The sequence below is a fragment of the Pinus tabuliformis genome, chromosome 6 (genome assembly GCF_031772625.1).
Source record: "Pinus tabuliformis cultivar Carrire ecotype Pingquan chromosome 6, CPIR1, whole genome shotgun sequence".
NCBI classification, from domain to species: Eukaryota; Viridiplantae; Streptophyta; class Pinopsida; order Pinales; family Pinaceae; genus Pinus; species Pinus tabuliformis.
This window is the reverse complement of record NC_142292.1, coordinates 1,738,325,487-1,738,348,555: the sequence shown is the minus strand read 5'-3', so window position 1 is coordinate 1,738,348,555 and position 23,069 is coordinate 1,738,325,487. Positions and strand designations below refer to the sequence as shown.

Here is a 23,069-nt window from a genome sequence, read left to right as displayed (position 1 = left end):
TATTGATCTATAACAATGTATTACGGTACAGAAAAATTATGAATTGCCTCTAATACATGTAAGAAGGAAATTCCAAAGCAGTAGGTATACAAAAATCCCACAAAATTGCTTCAGAGCTCAAAATCTACAGCATGTTAAGCTTTCCTGTAATTTAAACTTCCCTGCACAAAACTAGGCATTGCAAAAATAAGAGAGATTCAAAGGAAATCAGTGTACCGAAAGGAAATCCAGGGTAACTGCAATTGTGAGTCTTGTCATCAATGCTGGAGATAAATAAAGTTTAAAATTTGAATGAACCTTAGGAAAGATCAACAATCAGGCAGAAGCACATGCCATTCTTAAAGGGATTGAATTGGCTCTTGAAAAGAGTGTTCACAATATCTAATGCATGGCAACTAAGCAACAATAATTATGTTTTTTGGAATAGAGATTATACCGACTCCATAAATTTAAAATTTCAGTAGGTCATGTGCTATATACGGGTCAAGGAGGGTTTTGATTCAATATTCTTTTCACATATTACAAGAAATTTACATTCAGAGGTACACAATCTAGACAATTCAATAGCTACAATGGACACCAGCACCCTACAAATATATCACTATTATCAACGCATTCTCCTCTCCCGATAGCTCTGCACTCCTTATATCCCTGTTCCCCAAGCAACTAGGAAGAAAAGTTTCAAAAGTGCATAGAAATCTGTTTGCAGAATCAAATATTCCAACTTAGCACAATTCCTACACATCCCTTGGAAGTACAAAGGTTGTCTCCAACACAAATGGCAGACCACCAAAGAAATGGACTCTCCTATAATTGTGATGAAAAATATGCTCCAGGTCATAGGTGTAAAAAACAGAAATTGTTCCAAATTGATATGCCCACTCAAGACCTGACCGAAGACATAACTACTGAGAGACACTGGAGTTACAGGTTGAAAACACCAACACTCCGACTGAAGCAGATATCGAACCTATTTCTTCATGAAGAACGGTCAATCTCTCTGCATGCATTATCGGGCATTTCAACTCCGCAAAATTTGAAACTCACAGGCTACATCAAGCACTGAAAAGTTGTAATCCTAGTTGACAGTGGCAGTGCTCACAATTTCATTCACAAGAGAGTCACAGAAAAAATCATTGCTTGTACCTTCTGAGCAACACTTCAAAATCATGATCACCAATGGAGGTATGATTAAATTTGGGGATAGAAGTGAAAATTTCACTCCAAATGGGAGACTATGAGCTCAAAATTCATCTATTTTCCATTGATACGAGTGATTGAAATCCCTAATTCAATGAAAAAGATACAATAGCAGGGACAATAAAAATGCAGCGTTTTTATCTATAAAGCAAACACAGTAACAAGTCAATTGAGAGCAGCTACAGAGAGTTTCGAGGGTTGGTCTGGGCTCATTTCTGCAATGTTCCATTTTCCCTTTGTCTTTCTGCTCGGGGCCGGCTGTGGGGCGAAGCCCTCCGCCGAGAATGGCACGGGACGGCCGAGGGCACGGGGCAGCAAAAATTACAGGCTAAAACAGCAAAAATAGCATAGAATGCCATAGAATGCCGAGAATGGCATGGGACGGCCGAGGGCACGGGATGGCCGAGGGCACGGGGCAGCAAAAATTACAGGCTAAAACAGCTAAAATAACATAGAATGCCATAGAATGCCTAAAACCCTAAACCCTGAAAAAAATGCTCAAAAAAATTACAGGCTAAAACAACAAAAATAACATAGAATGCCATAGAATGCCTAAAACCCTAAACCCTAAAAAAAAATGCTCAAAAAAATGCCATAAAATGCCATAGAAAGTTCACAAAATATCCTGTTAGAGATGCTTGTGTTGAAAAACACAGAGTAATAGCTGGTAGGATTAAAAATCCTACCAGTTATAGGCCAAGGATGGTCGCCGACCTCCCCCACCTTCCCCAGAGCTCGCCAGACCTTCTCCACACCTGCAACATCCTTTTCCACACCTGCAACAGGAAGAAAAAAGCCATTAGAGATTAGAAAAACAACAAAAACAGCAGCGCAAAACAAAAAAATCCTATGTTACCTCAAGCTCAGTAGAATGGCGACCGACTCCTCCCCAAACAACAAAATCGCCGAATAAGACCACCACCAGAGAAATGCTAAACAACTGGCATTCCATGTTAAACAACTTGCATTCCAGAACGACCAAGAAATCCAGGCGGAAAAGCATAAGAAAAGCAGAAGTGCTGTCCCAGCCAGAAACCCTGAAACTCCATCAAACCTTCGCACCAGCACACGAATAAACGACTCTGCGCGCAGGTACACAAACCCTGTCAACCGAACAAAGCATTCCCCCAGCACACAAATAAACCACCATGCGCGCAGGTTATAGGGCCGTCCCGCGCCATCTTCGGCGGGGGGCTTCGCCCAACAACCGGCCCCGAGCAGAAAGACAAAGGGAAAATGGAACATCGCAGAAATGAGCCCAGACCAACCTTTGAAATGGCGCGAAGGAGGAATTTTATGCAGCGAGGTGATAGCCCACACATGGAGCTCCACGGTGGACAGGTGTCGTACCGGAGCCATGTGGGTTGACGCGTGGTAAAGTGACATGGCGGGGAGGGCGCACATGTATTGGCGACCCTCCCCTATTCTTGTTTTTATCCTTCCAAGTTTGATCAACCTTTTAGGAACCTGGTAATGGTTGGTGTCAATTAATATCTGTTCAAGATTAGCGTGCCAAATTGTAATCAGAGTTTCTGCCAAAGATGTACTGATCAGAAATATATTTATATGATTGATTGTGAATGAACTTGTCAAATATATCATAAACTGCCAAAACAATTTGTTACAGTGCCAGCTCGTGATAGCAGAGTGAATACAAGTTGGGTTCGATTACAACCTACACTAAGAGGGGTATGAAGTTTGGTACATAGCTCATGATGATCATGAGATGAGAGGACCTCCCTTGAGGTATTCAGTCAAGGCCAGCGCAACGAGGCCAATCATGGCAAAACACCGATTCAACATCTCTGCCCCAGAAGACATTATTTCCTGTGATTTTCTCTCTTTGGACACTCCCTTGAACATGGGTATCACAGAAGCAAGCGTGAAGAGAACCGCGCTTCCAATAAACAGTGGAACTCCTCCGCTGGCCAGTAGGGTGGCGAGGTCTTTCCCGCTCGCCATCTCCACCCCGACAGCTGAGACGAATCCAAGCATGGCGAGTCTCCCATTTATGGTTTCTGGGGCTGGCCCACTGAAAGCAAAGACGTCCTTAAAGTTTGTGCTCACCTGCATTATTATTTATGTCAATTCAATTCAGTTCAGTGCAACGCATGTTAATGTAAAAATTGGCGCTTGCATAATCACTCACCGTCTCAGGAGGGGTAGAAGGTGATCGCCTTGACTCCGGCTGTGGATCCACATGACCCAAATTAAGTTATATATAGAATAACATAAAACCTTATAGAATAACATAAAACCTTCTATTCGTGGATACGGAAACAGCGACAGAATTACTAACCCCTGCCATGCATTTTACTCGAAGCTGCCTGCTGGTTGTTGACCTTTCCGCTGGCCTCCGTTGCAGGAGCGATGCTCCATTCATCGCCATTACTGATGCATTTACAGCGGCCATGATCGCAATATAATAATGAACACTATGTATGAGAACGAATCTAATTTATATGGACTTTGAGAACAATATGAAATAACTAAAGAAGAATAGCCACTATTGATCTGTTATGAGACTCCAGGGCTGGTTATTGTGTTATATATAAGGATGTGGAGGCCATACGGAAAAATCTACCGTCATTCATTGAACGGTAAACGCTTAACCAAGTCGAGGTTTCTCTTCCTCGGACTATGTTTCCACGTGGTTGGATAAAAATTGAGACGTAGATCCTCGAACAACCGGCGCACCGCACTTGAAATAGTAGAGGGCATCACCATCACCATAGATTATTCAACCTGTAGTAAGTCTCAACTTCGTGCTAGAATTTAGGAGTTCGTGTAAATCACGTTTTGAACCATTTCTATCCTCGTCTATCCTTTTTTTTATAAAGGGTTATTGTAACAGGTGGGAGTAGGTTTTGAATGTCCATAGGGAGTGGGCATTTTAATTAGTTAATAAAGGTTTAAAAAACATAAGGATTTTCCATAATTAGATTAATTAGTTAGTTTAAAGAATTTTACTTATGGTTTATAAATGCAAATAAATGCAGTTTATTATCCAAATAAATGTAGTTTATTATCCAACTTTTCCCACATTTGAATATTTTTTTAAAATTTTACAAAGTTTATGTAATAATAAGTTTATACATGAGCATTATAAATCTTATTTCTTTCTCACTTATTTTGTTGTGTATTATGGAGAAGGGTACGATGGAGGAATTGGCCTAATGGGTGATGTATGTAGGTTTATTTGGCTTGGAATTAAGATGAAAATTGCAGTATTTACCTTCTTCTAGATGCAAGCTCCTTGTCCAATAGCAATGGACGCAAGTGTGCAATTATTTGGCTAGAGTTGGACTATGTCTATGTTATCCATCTTTGTAGTAATTTTCTAAATAAAGATATTTGTTAATTTTAAATAATATTTTCCTAATATTCCTAACGGTTAGATATTGATTTATTCCAACATTTTTTATTATTATCGTAAATCTAGATCTATCATAATATTTTGTTATAAATAATATGGTTTTCTCCTCATTCTTCACCATGACTATTCTCATCGTCCTGATTATCACCTTGTGAGATTTGAGCTCCCATCTTTAGTTCAGGCCATCACCGTTTCTTATTACCCATTACATACACTTTGAGAGACAATGAGTTGAATCAATAGCTGAAGCATAGGGTACAAAGGACTCATCTGAAAGAGGGGGATCTCTAGATCCAAGTCTATACATTCTCTTCACATGTATAAACATTTATTTTTCAATAATAGAATCAAAGTTCTGCTATTTCCATTGGATTCTCAATATATCATTTTATGGTACATGTTCATTTATATTTGGATATTATTTGTTGTAGGGTTTTGATATTTTATTTTTCAGATCTAAAGAGAAATGAAAACCATTCATTTTTGTTGTTAGGGTTATATGTCACGATTAACATAAGTGAAGGATTTTGGTGCAACTTCCAAGAAACTTCATACTAACAAATGGCAACTCGAGTAGCTTAAAAATTTAGAACCCTAGTGACTGTTGTTTCGACATTTTTTTTAGCAATTTTCAGGATTTTTTCTTTCTCTCAATTTTCACTTCTTTTTTTTGGATTTTTACTCTTTGATTGAAGAATATTTGTTTTGTTGGGTTTCCTTGTCTTTTTTGCAGGTCACATGTACCATTCGTGCAAGAGATGACACTGTTTGCAATAAATTTACGAAGAAATTCCTTTGGGGATGGAGCACATTTTTTTTGACAAAATATTGCACCCCATATGGATGTTTTGAGCCTTTTTATGCTCGAGGACACATTAAACATGTAAAAACTTGTGCCCCCTATTTCTACAATTATTTTTCATAATTTTGGCGACAGTTATGCACGTGTGTCACGAAGGGTTTCTTCTTGTTCCCTTTCACCCCTAGGCCCAAAGTCTCTTAGTATGTTTTCTCATTTCGAGGAAGCGAAAATCCCCTTAGGGTTTAGAGTACACCTCTACCATTTTGGAGACAATTTGTTCAGGATCACCATGAGCATCCTTATTTTCGCAATTTGATTTATGTTATTTTCCAATGCTTTCCCTTATTTTTTTTATTGGATTTTTTTGCATCATTTTAGCAAATCTAGCCTTAGATCTTAGCCCCTTATGCATTAGATCTTTTGGTATTTTCATTTCTTTGGGTTGCTTGTATTGTCCTCATTTGTTCTTGTCGTTTCATAGATTTTTACGCGGGGAATTGCGTGCTTCCGTTTGTTGTTATTTTACTATTCATTTTTACTATTATTTATAGTTTATGCAGTTTATTTCTCAGTAGCATTGCCATCATAAAACATGATTTAATAAATGCATCCACATACACATTATTCACACACTCACACCCTAATAAAACTAGCGCTTGGTTACAACCACCAAGGAAAGACTTGAAACAATCCACATTAATTATAAATTAACTCACATAGATTAAGCCCGGTTGGGCAATAGGGAAAAGCAATCTTATAATTAGATTTAGGGTCACTAGGATAGGATTCCACAAACCCCCATCGATCACTTACATCGAGAAATAGTAATTTTTCCTTCTAGGGAGCTTAAAATGCTCCACAATCTCGTGGTCAAAACCAGAGCGTGCCAAAAAACTGATTTAGAGGGGGTTAGGCTTAGGTCTCAGTGTGTGAAAATCTCCACAATGCTCCTCGACTAGTTGGTTTAGGGCTCTACATTGCTGATTGACTACTAAGAAGAAAAAAATTATGTTGGAAATGTATTGAATATTGAGGGGGAATGAATCAGTAGTGATGGCCATTATATCCATTTTAAAATTGTTACCACAATATCAAATAACCATGCCCATTCACAATATTGGATTAACTAAATATGAAAGAAACAATAAACTCAAACATAATAACCATGAGAAACATCAACACAAGCATGCACATATAAGAACACAAATATTTATGTTCAAAACCCTTTCGAGAGAACATCACCCTACTTTTGTTGCACTGCTCAATTATTTTATTAATCTGTTGAACAAATTGTACATGGATTAGCATACACCCATAAGCTAGAAGAATCAACTTGCTTCAAATTATGATGGCATCCATCAGACCGGAAAATTGTTTCCTCTCATGGATATATCGAAATATATCTGCTCGAAGCTCCCACGACCAACGATCCTCTCCCAACTACCATTGGACTATCCAACTCCAACTGGATGGAGAAATATCTTCCTTTTACTAAATATGCCAAATCAATGTCTACTCTTAAGCCTCCACGCCTTCACTTCCTCCATGCAAACCACATTTCATAAATGTTTTATAATGGGTTCTCAATCAGCTCAACATGAGAAACCCACGAACACCATCATCCTACACATCAAATCTAAATTAAAAAAAAAAATCCCTTAAGAGGGTTATTTCTTCTCTTCTAGTCACAACAATCTCTGCTCTCTAACACACCACAAGCTGCCAATTTTAGGCCACAATCAAAACATAAAATATAAATCTTCTTCTAAACTCTATCTCTAATTTCTGCACACAATACATTGATAAAAAAATGCCAAACAATGTGAGTCGTTGCTGCAATATATACTCATTCTCGAGACCCTCAGAATGGAATACTCTAACGTTCTCAAGAAAACCAACCAATTAGTACCTTCCTCTATTTATCACTTTCCTATGTTGAGTAACTTTGTAAATTGTACATGTTATGGATCACTTAACCATTTTTGCACACGCTTAAGATTTGGTTAAGATAGGATTTTTTACTAAATCAACCACTAACACCACTATCCATTTGATATTTTCAACTTTGATCAACTTCTAGTAGACTTGGGAACTTTTCCTACCATATACTGAAAAATTTTGATCAAGAACATCCGACAATGCCAAAATTAGCTTAACAACGTGAGGAATGTATAGAAAAACTCCTGAAAAAACTCCATCACACTTGAAACACAGGTTAAATTCGAATAGATCTCCCTAGTCTCTCCCATAGGATTGAATACCAATGACTGGAGCTTTTCAATCATCCTGTGACTCATTATCCATGCAACTAGGGTAGAGGATGAAGGGAAACATCTTTCCTCAACTCATAAATTTCTCAAACTTCTTCCAAAGCTTCGCAAGCCTCTACATGACCTCCAGAAGTCACTGGCGCCTCTACAACACTTCATCAAATCACTTCCACATCACTATAACCATCGTAAGTCAAACAAGGTTGACTTGGATGCCAACCAACAACAATACTAGCACCCGGGCCATCAAAATTCTCCACAAACACTCTACCTTCAATATGCATCTTGTTGGGTTGTTGGGTCCTGACACAGGTTGGGAGTTTAATTAGACAAACAAATCCATGTACTACTGGCCCTTTCAGCAACAGTCCGTGCAGCGCAGACTGAGGTCTCACCCGAAGCAGTATGGGGGGATGTTGGAACCAGGTTTCCGCACCCTTGAGATGTCTGAGGGGTTTGATTTAGTCCAACTGTGAATACCTTCACGCATGTTACTTCGCGTAATTCCTGGACCTATATGGCCTTCGCAACCTATTATCTTTGCCTTCGCGTAGCCCTAACCAGGGACTGTGGGGCTTTCACACTGCTGGAGCAGTGATCTGCACTATTTCCCCAAGTCACGCCATGGATCTTACTTATCTCCTTATAACAGTTAGTTATCTTCACGTAAATAGATACCTTATATTACATTCACTTACTCAGCATATTCATATAAGTTCGCGGAGTAAATAACCAGTAAACATGCAATTCATACCCAATATACTTTAATGCATAAAACAGGAAAATATACACAGAAATATGGTAAAACTTCTCTTTATTAATGTTTCAAATGGTTACAGACTCAACCTACCCTGCGCACTTAGCTGCAGGGGTCTGCGCACTCAACTGCATACTACTAGGCCTATGCGCACTCAGCTGCAGAGCCTTCTCCTACTCTATGACCCAAAGACACAAATCTACACTTCAGATACTTTTCTATCCTTATATTCCATTGTCATCAATCCATTTATACAATCCCATGGTCTGCCGACCATGGGTAGTTCTCTCAATCTGACACTACATTTACAAAAGTAATGGTGGACATCTCTATTACAACATCGCGCCCCACACTCGCAATTCGCTAAGTCTTTACAATGGTGTTTAAGCCCTAAAACTTGCCATGTGGGGGATTCCACGCCCAACAGGCCTCCAGAACAAACATCATGACTCACCCTCGAGTCACTCTATCGATGCAGAGATCTTTTCGCAGAGACCTCCCAACTCTGCTAAAATTGCTGCAAGGTCGACAGTGCACTGAGCAGTTGCTTGTTGAATCTCATGTACTCATTGTTCCGAGACCGCGTTGTCGGAACTGCTCCCTTGCATCTGTTCCTATGTCCCCGACAGCTTCTCCCATTTATGGTTTCTAGGGCTGGCCCACTGTAAGCAAACACATCCTTAAAGTTTGTGCTCACCTGCATTATTATTTATGTCAATTCAATTTAGTTCAGTGCAGTGCATGTTAATGTAAAAATTGGCGCATGCATAAATGGTAAACTCTTAGCCAAGTCGAGGTTTCTCTTCCTCGGACTATGTTTCGACGTGGTTGGATAAACATTGAGACGTATATCCTCGAACAATTGGCGCACCGCACTTGTATAAATTGGAACATTTCCAACTAATGAAATAATAGATTTTTAGATTTTTAATAATGAAATAGTAGAGGGCATCACCATCACCATAGATTATTCAACCTATAGTAAGTCTCAACTTCGTGATAGAATTTAGGAGTTCGTGTAAATCACGTTTTGAACCATTTCTATCCTCGTCTATCATTTTTTTTATAAAGGGTTATTGTAACAGGTGGGAGTAGGTTTTGAATGTCCATAGGGAGTGGGCATTTTAATTAGTTAATAAAGGTTTAAAAGACATAAGGATTTTCCATAATTAGATTAATTAGTTAGTTTAAAGAATTTTACTTATGGTTTATAAATGCAAATAAATGCAGTTTACTATCCAACTTTTCCCACATTTGAATATTTTTTTTAAATTTTACAAAGTTTATGTAATAATAAGTTTATACATGAGCATTATAAATCTTATTTCTTTCTCACTTATTTTGTTGTGTATTATGGAGAAGGGTACGATGGAGGAATTGGCCTAATGGGTGATGTATGTAGGTTTATTTGGCTTGGAATTAAGATGAAAATTGCAGTATTTACCTTCTTCTAGATGCAAGCTCCTTGTCCAATAGCAATGGATGCAAGTGTGCAATTATTTGGCTAGAGTTGGACTATGTCTATGTTATCCATCTTTGTAGTAATTTTCTAAATAAAGATATTTGATAATTTTAAATAATATTTCCCTCTCTAAAATGCAATAAAATATTCCTAACGGTTAGATCTTGATTTATTCCAACATTTTTTATTATTATCTTAAATCTAGATCTATCATAATATTTTGTTATAAATAGTATGGTTTTCTCCTCATTCTTCACCATGACTATTCTCATCATCCTGATTATTTCCTTGTGAGATTTGAGCTCCCATCTTTAGTTCAGGCCATCACCGTTTCTTCTTACCCATTACATACACTTTGAGAGACAATGAGTTGAATCAATAGTTGAAGCATAGGGTACAAAGGACCCATCCCAAAGAGGGGGATCTCTAGATCCAAGTCTATACATTCTCTTCACATGTATAAACATTTATTTTTCAATAATAGAATCAAAGTTCTGCTATTTCCATTGGATTCTCAATATATCATTTTATGGTACATGTTCATTTATATTTGTATATTATTTGTTGTAGGGTTTTGATATTTTATTTTTCAGATCTAAAGAGAAATGAAAACCATTCATTTTTGTTGTTAGGGTTATATGTCACGATTAACATAAGTGAAGGATTTTGGTGCAACTTCCAAGAAACTTCATACTAACAAATGGCAACTCGAGTAGCTTAAAAATTTAGAACCCTAGTGACTGTTGTTTTGAAATTTTTTTTAGCAATTTTCAGGATTTTTTCTTTCTCTCAATTTTCACTTCTTTTTTTTGGATTTTTACTCTTTGATTGAAGAATATTTGCTCTGTAGAAATTTGAATAATATATCACTTATTCACAGAGATTATCCTGATTATACACTATTTGTGCAATGAAGCATAATACATAACCTCCTCTACCATTGATCATCAATTTGCGGAATTAAAAAAAACAATCGCATGCGCACATTGAAACATCAATCACACATATCAACACAGTATGTAATGGGGAAAGCATACTGCTGAAAACCCCCAACTATCTGTATGTTATAATGATAGAGAACATGTAACAATACATAGTACAATACTCCTCACAAGTACTCAGTACCATCTCCATATGCTACACACAAACTAGCTCAGATCTAAACAAGTTACAGCTTCAAATCTCCTCCACTATTTTTCCTGCCTCTACTACGCAATCCAAGTTGAGAATAGATCAGATCCAAGTTCGAATTCCCTTGGCTTGTACTGTTCATAACGTGGTTTAGTTTCTTTGTTTCTTCAACAATTGTTTTGTCTAATTCCATCTCAATTTTGGACTTATCAAGGTTTGTTCTCAGAGCTAATCTTTGCTTCTAAACTATGGCAGTTATTTCCCAATCAATGATTAATCCATTCAAAACCTCTTCTTTCCTTTTTGCATCATCAAGCTTGAGTTTTAGAGACAAAATTTCTTGTTTATATATTTTTATAATCATTTTCTCCCGTTTCTTGGTCAATTATTGTTTCGAGAGGTTACTCTCATCTTGTAGCTTCTTACAATTATTTTTCTTTTCTTCTAATTGTTGTGCCAGATTATCTTCACTCTTAATAGCTTCCTCAAACTTTTTACTTTGGTAAACAAACTCTTCATACCTTCTTCATCTCACAACAACTTCTCTTTTATTTTTATTTTCTTCCTTCAGGTCATCTTTAATTCATCAAGGGCATTGATGAGCTCCCCTTCAAGATCTACTAGACTTTCATCTTCTTGTTCCTTAAGGTTTGATTCGTTCTTATATTTAGATTTAGATTCTAATGCCATGTGTAAGAATTCACCAACCTCACCTTTTGGAGACTCTTGCCTATTTCCTTCTAATGCAAAACTATCCTCTTTGGAGTAGAGACCATTTTTTCTTGAAAGGATTCTTCTTATGATATTCTTGAGCTTTATCTCTGGGCTTTTGATCCTTTTCCTCTCTTGTCTTATCTCAATAAGGAAACTTGGAGGAAAATTTCCCAAACCTTCCACATTCAAAGAATTGGAAGGGTAGATTTCCCTTATACTTTCCTAAACCATGTTTTAGCTTTCTAGCAAACTAAGCCAACTCTTGATCAAATTCATAGTAGGAACATTCTTGGTGATATTTGTGTTTCTTATTATTCATTGAGGGTTTAAATTATACCTCCTTTTGCTCAAACTTCTCTTTTTCTATTCTCATCTCATAGGAAGTGAGAGTTCCATGTAGCGCCTTCATTAAAAGAGACTTTAAGTTTGATATCTCTTATGTAGATGAGATCTTAGAATTGAATCTCATAGGAAGAGATATCAATACATTCTAGAAAACTACTTCATTCATGAGTTCTTCTCCAAATCCTCTAATCATATTTTCTACCTCATTAATCTAAGAAAATATTCCAGGATATTTTCTTCATTATTCATTCTTAAGCTCTCAAACCTCATTCTAATCGCTTGAAGTTTGGCTTGCTTAACTTCCTCATCTCCTTTATAACTATTCTAGAGCTTGTAGCATACTTCCTTAGTTGACTTACATTGAATTACTTTTACAAGGTCATATTGATTAAGGCCAAAGAGAATTGCACTCTTTGCCTTTTCATTGTTCCCATAAACATTTTTATCATTTTCATTTGTAGGAGGGGTTTCTCGGACAATATAATCAACTAATACAAAACTCCCAACATCTACACCTAGGGACATGCACTAGGCTTCCATACCGACTTTCCAAAATACATAATTTGTACCATCAAGTACTGGTATCTTACTTGAATAAGCATCCTGACTTTCTGGTTTAGCCATGATGCCCTATCAATTTACCTTTTAGTGGTAAATTTATTCCTAAAGGAACCTGTATCTGATACCAATTTTTGGGATCATGATTTATGTTACACTAGAACTCACAGGTGTTAGTAAACATACATATTTCTAGAGCTAACAGATCCTCAAGTGATGGTTAAGGACATGTCATGAAACACACAGGTAGCATTGCCAAGTACAGTAAGGGGAGCTATAATTTTACCATGATTGTTCACAATTATTTTGCAGTATCATTTATTTCCTAAAAATCCCCTTAAAATCGAAGTGTTTTAGGATGGGAATAATCATGGATATTCAAACCTAGGAGCCCAAAAGGCACCTTTGGAATGCTTCATAAAAAATTGGTCATCTCGAAAGAGTTTCAATGAATTATCAACATTCTCTATGTGTAGTTCCAATGCTTTATTGTAGACCATAATATCGTCAAAGAAGACTAGCAAAACTTGCATAGAAAGGCTTTGAATTTTTTTTCATGAGGCTCTAGAAGGTTGATGAAGTTTAATAAATATTGAAAGTAATCACAAAAACCTCATATTGACCTTCATATGTTTATTATTGAAAAACTTCTCTCCATGCTTTTCATCTAGAAGGTCATTAATAATTAGGACACTTGCACTAGGTTCCTTCCTTCTTTAATATCAAGACTGCTTACCATGATTGTTCATAATTATTTCGCAGTATCATTTATTTCCTAAAAATCCCCTTAAAATCTAAGTGTTTTAGGATGGGGCTAATCATGGATATTCAAACCTAGGAGCCCAAGAGGCAGCTTTGGAATACTTCATAAATAATTGGTCATCTCGAAAGAGTTTCAATGACTTATCGACATTCTCTATCTGTAATTCCCATGCTTTATCGTAGACCATAATATTGTCAAAGAAGACTAGAAAAGCTTGCATACAAAGGCTTTGAAAATTTTGTTCATGAGGCTCTAGAGGGTTGATGAAGTGTAATAAATATTGAAAGTAACCACAAAAAACTCATATTGACGTTCATATGTTTATCATTGAAAAAATTATCTCCATGCTTTTCATCTAGAAGATCATTAATAATTAGGACACTTGCACTAGGTTCCTTCCTTCTTTAATATCAAGAGTACTACACATGGGTAAGGGCTTGTAGTAGGTTGTATGACCTCCACCTTCAATAGTTCTTGAGTGATATTTTCTCTTATGTTAGTTTGTGTAAAAGGGTGTTAATAAGAATGTACATCTTGTGGTTGAATTCCTGGGATCAAGGGAATGTTATGTTAGCGCTCTCTTTAAGAATGGACAAACCTAGTCTTTAGCGTTTGAAAGACTTGATGATTTTTGTGAAGGAACAATTGAAAATTTAAGTGTATTTATTATGTCAAATTATGGATTATCCATAACTTATATGGAATTAAATTGGCAAATAATTCTAGAGTGGCCTTTATTTAATAATTTTTCCATAATGTGGGCGTTGACTATTTCAAGGGACCTTACCAAAATCCATTGAAGGGTGTATGCATGTCCGCATTTAGAGAAATTTATATAGACTTCTTTGAAATACATTATGAGTGATCACAATGTGCATAGACACTCTACCCACAATATTATATCATAACCACCCATATCAATGGAAAATAAGTGGGATTTGAGTTGATAGTCTCCGATATAGAGTTTGACATTTTCACATTTTCCCCCATAGTTCATTATACCTCAATTGGGGATCATGACTTAAAATTTGTGTCCTAGGCATTAAAAACAATGGGTTTATTCTACCACTCTCTTATGAATGAAAATATCAGTACCACCATTATGAATGAGGACTACAACATTATGGAACTTGATGTGGTCTATGAAGTTAAAATGCCTGATAATGCACACATAGAGATTAGGGTTTCCTCATGGAGAAGTGGAGGTTCAATATGTGCCTAAGTTTGAGTGCTGGTGTATACAACTTATAATGATGATGTCTATTTAATAGTTATGAATTTGGGTATGGCCTGAGTGGTCACAACAATTTGGAACAATTTATTTTCTTTAGACCTATGAATTAAAGCATATTTTTCTTTAAACCTATACAACTTCATTTGTTTTTTCTAACCCTGAGTGTCTTCGAAATGAGGCTTCCTTCCACGTAACAAAACTATTCAGTTGCAAGGAGGTTGTAAAACCTAGAAATGGAAATTACAAATGCACCACTAATGATAGGAATATTAAGGCATGGGATATCGAAAACACGAGTTATGGATGGAACTCATATTTATTATTTATTGAGGGAGTAATACATAAACTGCCAATTGTTTATCCAGGGATGGGAAACATAAACAATAGAGATGGAAATCACAAGAAAATGTACCAGCAGCATGCATGAATTTGTTTTTGTTAATTATCCAAATCCTTAATGCACCTGTTAGTTATCTAGTCATGGGAATCACAAATGCACTTGGTCTTAACTTAATCCAAAATTATCATTCATTAGCTTGAATAAAGTCTCTTGCAACTCCATAATGTTTTCCATCATCAAATGGAAAAAAATTCAACAAGTAATTGCAAAAAATCTAATGTATGGGTGATGAAACAGAGTGGCATCAAGGGTTCTAAAGCCTCCGAGACCTTCACTCGCTTGATTTTAATGGATTTGAGCTATTTACAACAATTTATAATGAAATAAAGTAGTTTGAATTATGTCCCGAACAAGAACATGAGTGTCCTGCCCAACTATAAATTCATATTTACTTTGAATGGCATTTTTTCACCCGAATCACTCTCAAGTTTCAATGCCCGTACTTGCTAACATAGCCATCAATTACAGGGGTAAAAATAACCATAAAAGAGGCTTGTCAAGTCGTGCAGTGCATCCCTATGGGACTAGCATAAAAGCCCATAACTAAATTGTGTGGCCATCCAATTGATCTGTAAAGCTTACCATTTTCCAAGTGTACAAGAACTCCTGACAAACGAAAAAAATTATACACAAATTCCTAGCCATTTAACATGGAAACTATAGGCACTAATACAAGTACATTTGTTCAACCGAGGTCCATGATTTTAAGGATATTTGATTCTCTTTTATGTGTACTATTCTAGTTAAAAATAATAATTTTTGGTAGGGGTAATTTAATGGCTTTTTTTATTCCTTAAATTTTGCACACTATGCTTTTATCTTTTACTTTGCATATTTTATGAATGATGTATCAAATTTGTTTTTTAATTGGGATTATATATGGAATTAAAATATCACTACTTTTCATTCATATATAAATTAAAATACACTATAAATAGATTTTATTTAGTTTTTAGAAAATAATATTAATTAATAATATAATATAAACCATAGATTTTTTAATCCATTCATTTTAATTGAGTTTAAATGATTGTTTCTAACATTGGTTATTCTATGATTTTAGTATTTTGTTAAAAATATATCAAAACTAATGTTTATATATATAATCAATCTAAATTATAGAAATAATTTATATATATGGAAATATATTAAATAATTAGTAGCATTGCCATCATAAAACATGATTTAATAAACACATCCACATACACATTATTCACACACTCACACCCTAATAAAACTAGCGCTTGGTTACAACCACTAAGGAAAGACTTGAAACAGTCCACATTAATTATAACTTAACTCACATAGATTAAGCCCAATTGGGCAATAGGGAAAAACAATCTTGTAATTAGATTTAGGGTCACTGGGATAGGATTCCACAAACCCCCATCGATCACTTACATTGAGAAATAGTAATTTGTCCTTGTAGGGAGCTTGAAAAGCTCCACAATCTCGAGGTCAAAACCAGAGCGTGCCAAAAAACTGATTTAGAGGGGGTTAGGCTTAGGTCTCAGTGTGTGAAAATCTCCACAATGCTCACCGACTAGTTGGTCTAGGGCTGTGCATTGTTGACTGACTACCAAGAAGAAAACAATTATGTTGGAAATGTATTGAGTATTGAGGGGGGATGAATCAGTAGTGATGGCCTTTATATCAATTTTAAAATTGTTACCACAATATCAAATAACCATGCCCATTCACAATATTGCCTTAACTAAATATGAAAGAAACAACAAACTCAAACATAATAACCATGAGAAACATCAACACAAGCATGCACACATAAGAACACAAGTATTTATGTTCAAAACCCTTTTGAGAGAACACCACCCTACTTTTGTTGCACTGCTCAATTATTTTATTAATCTGTTGAACAAATTGTACATGGATTAGCTTACACCCATAAGCTAGAAGAACCAGCTTGCTTCAAATTATGATGGCATCCATCAGACCAAAAAATTGTTTCCTCTCATGGATATATCGAAATATATTTGCTCGAAGCTCCCATGACCAACGATCCTCTCCCAACTACCATTGGACTATCCAACTCCAACTGGATGGAGAAATATCCTCCTTTTAGTGAATATGCCAAATCAAAGTCTACTCTTAAGCCTCCATGCCTTCACTTCCTCCATGCAAACCACATTTCATAAATGTTTTATAATGGGTTCTCAATCATCTCAACATGAGAAACCCACGAACAGCATCATCCTACACATTAAATGTAAATTAAAAAAAAATCCCTTAAGAGGGTTATTTCTTCTCTTCTAGTCACAACAATCTCTGCTCTCTAACACACCACAAACTGCCAATTTTAGGCCACAATCAAAACATAAAATATAAATCTTCTTCTAAACTCTATCTCTAATTTCTGCACACAATACATTGATAAAAAAATGCCAAACAATGTGAGTCGTTGCTGCAATATATACTCATTCTCGAGACCCTCAGAATGGAATACTCTAACGTTCTCAAGAAAACCAACCAATTAGTACCTTCCTCTATTTATCACTTTCCTATGTTGAGTAACTTTGTAAATTGTACATGTTATGGATCACTTAACCATTTTTGCACACGCTTAAGATTTGGTTAAGATAGGATTTTTTACTAAATCAACCACTAACACCACTATCCATTTGATATTTTCAACTTTGATCAACTTCTAGCAGACCCGCGAACTTTTCCTACCATATGCTGAAAAATTCTGATCAAGAACATCCGACAATGCCAAAATTAGCTTAACAGCGTGAGGAATGTAGAGAAAAACTCCTGAAAAAACTCCGTCACACTTGAAACACAGGTTAAATTCGAATAGATCTCCCCAGTCTCTCCCATAGGACTGCCTACCAATGACTGGAGCTTTTCAATCATCCCGTGACTCATCATCCATGCAACTGGGGTAGAGGATGAAGGGAAACATCTTTCCTCAACTCATAAATTTCTCAAACTTCTTCCAAAGCTTTGCAAGCCTCTACATGACCTCGAGAAGTCACTGGTGCCTCTACAAAACTTCATCAAATCACTTCCACATCACTATAACCATCGTAAGTCAAACAAGGTTGACTTGGATGCCAACCAACAACAATACGAGCACCTGGGCCATCAAAATTATCCACAGACACTCTACCTTCAATATGCATCTTGTTGGGTTGTTGGGTCCTGACACAGGTTGGGAGTTTAATTAGACAAACAAATCCATGTACTACTGGCTCTTTCAGCAACAGTCCGTGCAGTGCAGACTGAGGTCTCACCCGAAGCAGTATGCGGGGATGTTGGAACTAGGCTTCCGCACCCTTGAGATGTCCGAGGGGTTTGATTTAGTCCAACTGTGAATACCTTCACGCATGTTACTTTGCGTAATTCCTGGACCTATATGGCCTTCGCAACTTATTATCTTTGCCTTCGCGTAGCCCTAACCAGGGACTGTGGGGCTTTCACACTACTGGAGCAGTGATCTGCACTATTTCCCCAAGTCACGCCATCGATCTTACTTATCTCCTTATAACAGTTAGTTATCTTCACGTAAATAGATACCTTATATTACATTCACTTACTCAGCATATTCATATAAGTTCGCGAAGTAAATAACCAGTAAACATGCAATTCATATCCAATATACTTTAATGCATAAAACATGAAAATATACACAGAAATATGGTAAAAGTTCTCTTTATTAATGTTTCAAATGGTTACAGACTCAACCTACCCTGCGCACTTAGCTGCAGGGGTCTGCGCACTCAACTGCATACTACTAGGCCTATGCGCACTTAGCTGCAGAGCCTTCTCCTACTCTATGACCCAAAGACACAAATCTACACTTCAGATACTTTTCTATCCTTATATTCCATTGTCATCAATCCATTTATACAATCCCATGGTCTGCCGACCATGGGTAGTTCTCTCAATCTGACACTACATTTACAAAAGTAATGGTGGACAACTCTATGACTCTATTACAACATCGCGCCCCACACTCGCAATTCGCTAAGTCTTTACAATGGTCTTTAAGCCCTAAAACTTGCCATGTGGGGGATTCCACGCCCAACAGGCCTCCAGAACAAACATCATGACTCACCCTCGAGTCACTCTGTCGGTGCGGAGATCTTTTCGCAGAGACCTCCCAACTCTGCTCAAACTGCTACAAGGTCGGCAGTGCACTGAGCGGCTGCTTGTTGAATCTCATGTACTCATTGTTCCGAGACCGCGTTGTCGGAACTGCTCCCTTGCATCTGTTCCTATGTCCCCGACAGCTGAGACGAATCCGAGCACGGCGAGTCTCCCATTTATGGTTTCTAGGGCTGGCCCACTGTAAGCAAACACATCCTTAAAGTTTGTGCTCACCTGCATTATTATTTATGTCAATTCAATTTAGTTCAGTGCAGTGCATGTTAATGTAAAAATTGGCGCTTGCATAAACGGTAAACGCTTAGCCAAGTCGAGGTTTCTCTTCCTCGGACTATGTTTCCACGTGGTTGGATAAACATTGAGACGTAGATCCTCGAACAACCGGCGCACCGCACTTGTATAAATTGGAACGTTTCCAACTAATGAAATAATAGATTTTTAGATTTTTAATAATGAAATAGTAGAGGGCATCACCATCACCATAGATTATTCAACCTGTAGTAAGTCTCAACTTTGTGCTAGAATTTAGGAGTTCGTGTAAATCACGTTTTGAACCATTTCTATCCTCGTCTATCCTTTTTTTTATAAAGGGTTATTGTAACAGGTGGGAGTAGGTTTTGAATGTCCATAGGGAGTGGGCATTTTAATTAGTTAATAAAGGTTTAAAAGGCATAAGAATTTTCCATATTTAGATGAATTAGTTAGTTTAAAGAATTTTACTTATGGTTTATAAATGCAAATAAAAGCAGTTTACTATCCAACTTTCCCCACATTTGAATATTTTTTTTAAATTTTACAAAGTTTATGTAATAATAAGTTTATACATGAGCATTATAAATCTTATTTCTTTCTCACTTATTTTGTTGTGTATTATGGAGAAGGGTACAATGGAGGAATTGGCCTAATGGGTGATGTATGTAGGTTTATTTGGCTTGGAATTAAGATGAAAATTGCAGTGTTTACGTTCTTCTAGATGCAAGCTCCTTGTCCAATAGCAATGGATGCAAGTGTGCAATTATTTGGCTAGAGTTGGACTATGTCTATGTTATCCATCTTTATAGTAATTTTCTAAATAAAGATATTTGATAATTCTAAATAATATTTCCCTCTCTAAAATGCAATAAAATATTCCTAACGGTTAGATCTTGATTTATTCCAACATTTTTTATTATTATCTTCAATCTTGATCTATCATAATATTTTGTTATAAATAGTATGGTTTTCTCCTCATTCTTCACCATGACTATTCTCATCATCCTGATTATTGCCTTGTGAGATTTGAGCACCCATCTTTAGTTCAGGCCATCATTGTTTCTTCTTACCAATTACATACACTTTGAGAGACAATGAGTTGAATCAATAGTTGAAGCATAGGGTACAAAGGACCCATCCCAAAGAGGGGTTCCTCTCTAGATCCAAGTCTATACATTCTCTTCACATGTATAAACATTTATTTTTCAATAATAGAATCAAAGTTTTGCTATTTCCATTGGATTCTCAATATATCATTTTATGGTACATGTTCATTTATATTTGTATATTATTTGTTGTAGGGTTTTGATATTTTATTTTTCAGATCTAAAGAGAAATGAAAACCATTCATTTTTGTTGTTAGGGTTATATGTCACGATTAACATAAGTGAAGGATTTTGGTGCAACTTCCAAGAAACTTCATACTAACAAATGGCAACTCGAGTAGCTTAAAAATTTAGAACCCTAGTGACTGTTGTTTTGAAATTTTTTTTAGCAATTTTCAGGATTTTTTCTTTCTCTCAATTTTCACTTCTTTTTTTTGGATTTTTACTCTTTGATTGAAGAATATTTGTTCTGTAGAAATTTGAATAATATAACACTTATTCACAGAGATTATCTTGATTATACACTATTTGCGCAATGCATGCATAATACATAACCTCCTCTACCATTGATCATCAATTTGCGGAATTAAAAAAAACAATCGCATGCGCACATTGAAACATCAATCACACATATCAACACAGTATGTAATGGGGAAAGCATACAGCTGAAAACCCCCAACTATCTGTATATTATAATGATAGAGAACATGTAACAATACATAGTACAATACTCCTCACAAGTACTCAGTACTATCTCCACATGCTACACACAAACTAGCTCAGATCTGAACAAGTTACGTGTTCAAATCTCCTCCACTATTTTGTCTGCCTCTACTGCGCAATCCATGTTGAGAATAGATCAGATCCATGTTCGAATTCCCTTGGCTTGTACTGTTCATAACGTGGTTTAGTTTCTTTGTTTCTTCAACAATTGTTTTTTCTAATTCCATCTCAATTTTGGACTTATCAAGGTTTGTTCTCAGAGCTAATCTTTGCTTCTAAACTATGGCAGTTATTTCCCAATCAATGATTAATCCATTCAAAACCTCTTCTTCCCTTTTTGCATCATCAAGCTTGAGTTTTAGAGACAAAATTTCCTGTTTATATATTTTTATAATCATTTTCTCTCGTTTCTTGGTCAATTATTGTTTCGAGAGGTTACTCTCATCTTCTAGCTTCTTACAATTATTTTTCTTCTCTTCTAATTGTTGTGCCAGATTATCTTCACTCTTAATAGCTTCCTCAAACTTTTTACTTTGGTAAACAAACTCTTCATACCTTCTTCATCTCACAAGAACTTCTCTTTTATTTTATTTTTCTTCCTTCAAGTCATCTTTAATTCATCAAGGGCGTTGATGAGCTCCCCTTCAAGATCTACTACACTTTCATCTTCTTCTTCCTTGAGGTTTGGTTCGTTCTTATATTTCGATTTAGATTCTAATTCCATGAGTAAGAATTCACCAACCTCATCTTTTGGAGACTCTTGCCTATTTCCTTCTAATGCAAAACTATCCTCTTTGGAGTAGAGATCATTTTTTCTTGAAAGGATTCTTCTTATGATATTCTTGAGCTTTATCTCTGGGCTTCTGATCCTTTTCCTCTCTTGTCTTATCTCAATAAGGAAACTTGGAGGAAAATTTCCCAAACCTTCCACATTCAAAGAATTGGAAGGGTAGATTTCCCTTATACTTTCCTAAACCATGTTTTAGCTTTCTAGCAAACTAAGCCAACTCTTGATCAAATTCATAGTTGGAACATTCTTTGTGATATTTGTGTTCCTTATTCTTCATTGAGGGTTTAAATTCTACCTCCTTTTGCTCAAACTTCTCTTTTTCTATTCTCATCTCATAGGAAGTGAGAGTTCCATGTAGCGCCTTCATTAAAAGAGACTTTAAGTTTGATATCTCTTATGTAGATGAGATCTTAGAATTGAATCTCATAGGAAGAGATATCAATACATTCTAGAAAACTACTTCATTCATGAGTTCTTCTCCAAATCCTCTAATCATATTTTCTACCTCATTAATCTAAGAAAATATTCTGGTATATTTTCTTCTTTATTCATTCTTAAGCTCTCAAACCTCATTCTAATCGCTTGAAGTTTGGCTTGCTTAACTTTCTCATCTCCTTTATAACTATTCTAGAGCTTGTAGCATACTTCCTTAGTTGACTTACATTGAATTACTTTTACAAGGTCATATTGATTAAGGCCAAAGAGAATTGCACTCTTTGCCTTTTCATTGTTCCCATAAACATTTTTATCATTTTCATTTGTAGGAGGGGTTTCTCGGACAATATAATCAACTAATACAAAACTCCAAACATCTACACCTAGGGACATGCGATAGGCTTCCATACTGACTTTCCAAAATACATAATTTGTACCATCAAGTACTGGTATCTTACTTGAATAAGCATCCTGACTTTCTGGTTTAGCCATGATGCCCTATCAATTTACCTTTTAGTGGTAAAGTTATTCCTAAAGGAACCTGTATTTGATACCAATTTTTGGGATCATGATTTATGTTACACTAGAACTCACAGGTGTTAGTAAACAAACATATTTCTAGAGCT

General features: G+C 36.2%; 1 long non-coding RNA gene and 1 pseudogene across 1 annotated transcript; both read right to left on the bottom strand.

Moving 5' to 3' along the window:
* Positions 1 to 2,919: 2,919 nt before the first annotated feature.
* Positions 2,920 to 3,273, bottom strand: LOC149265847 (early light-induced protein 1, chloroplastic pseudogene; annotated as a pseudogene).
* Positions 3,231 to 3,704, bottom strand: LOC149265846 (uncharacterized). Its single transcript, XR_016252053.1, has 2 exons — positions 3,500 to 3,704; positions 3,231 to 3,388 (listed from the first exon to the last, which is right to left on the bottom strand). It is a non-coding gene; the product is annotated as an uncharacterized LOC149265846 (long non-coding RNA).
* Between the last annotated feature and the right edge of the window lie 19,365 nt (positions 3,705 to 23,069).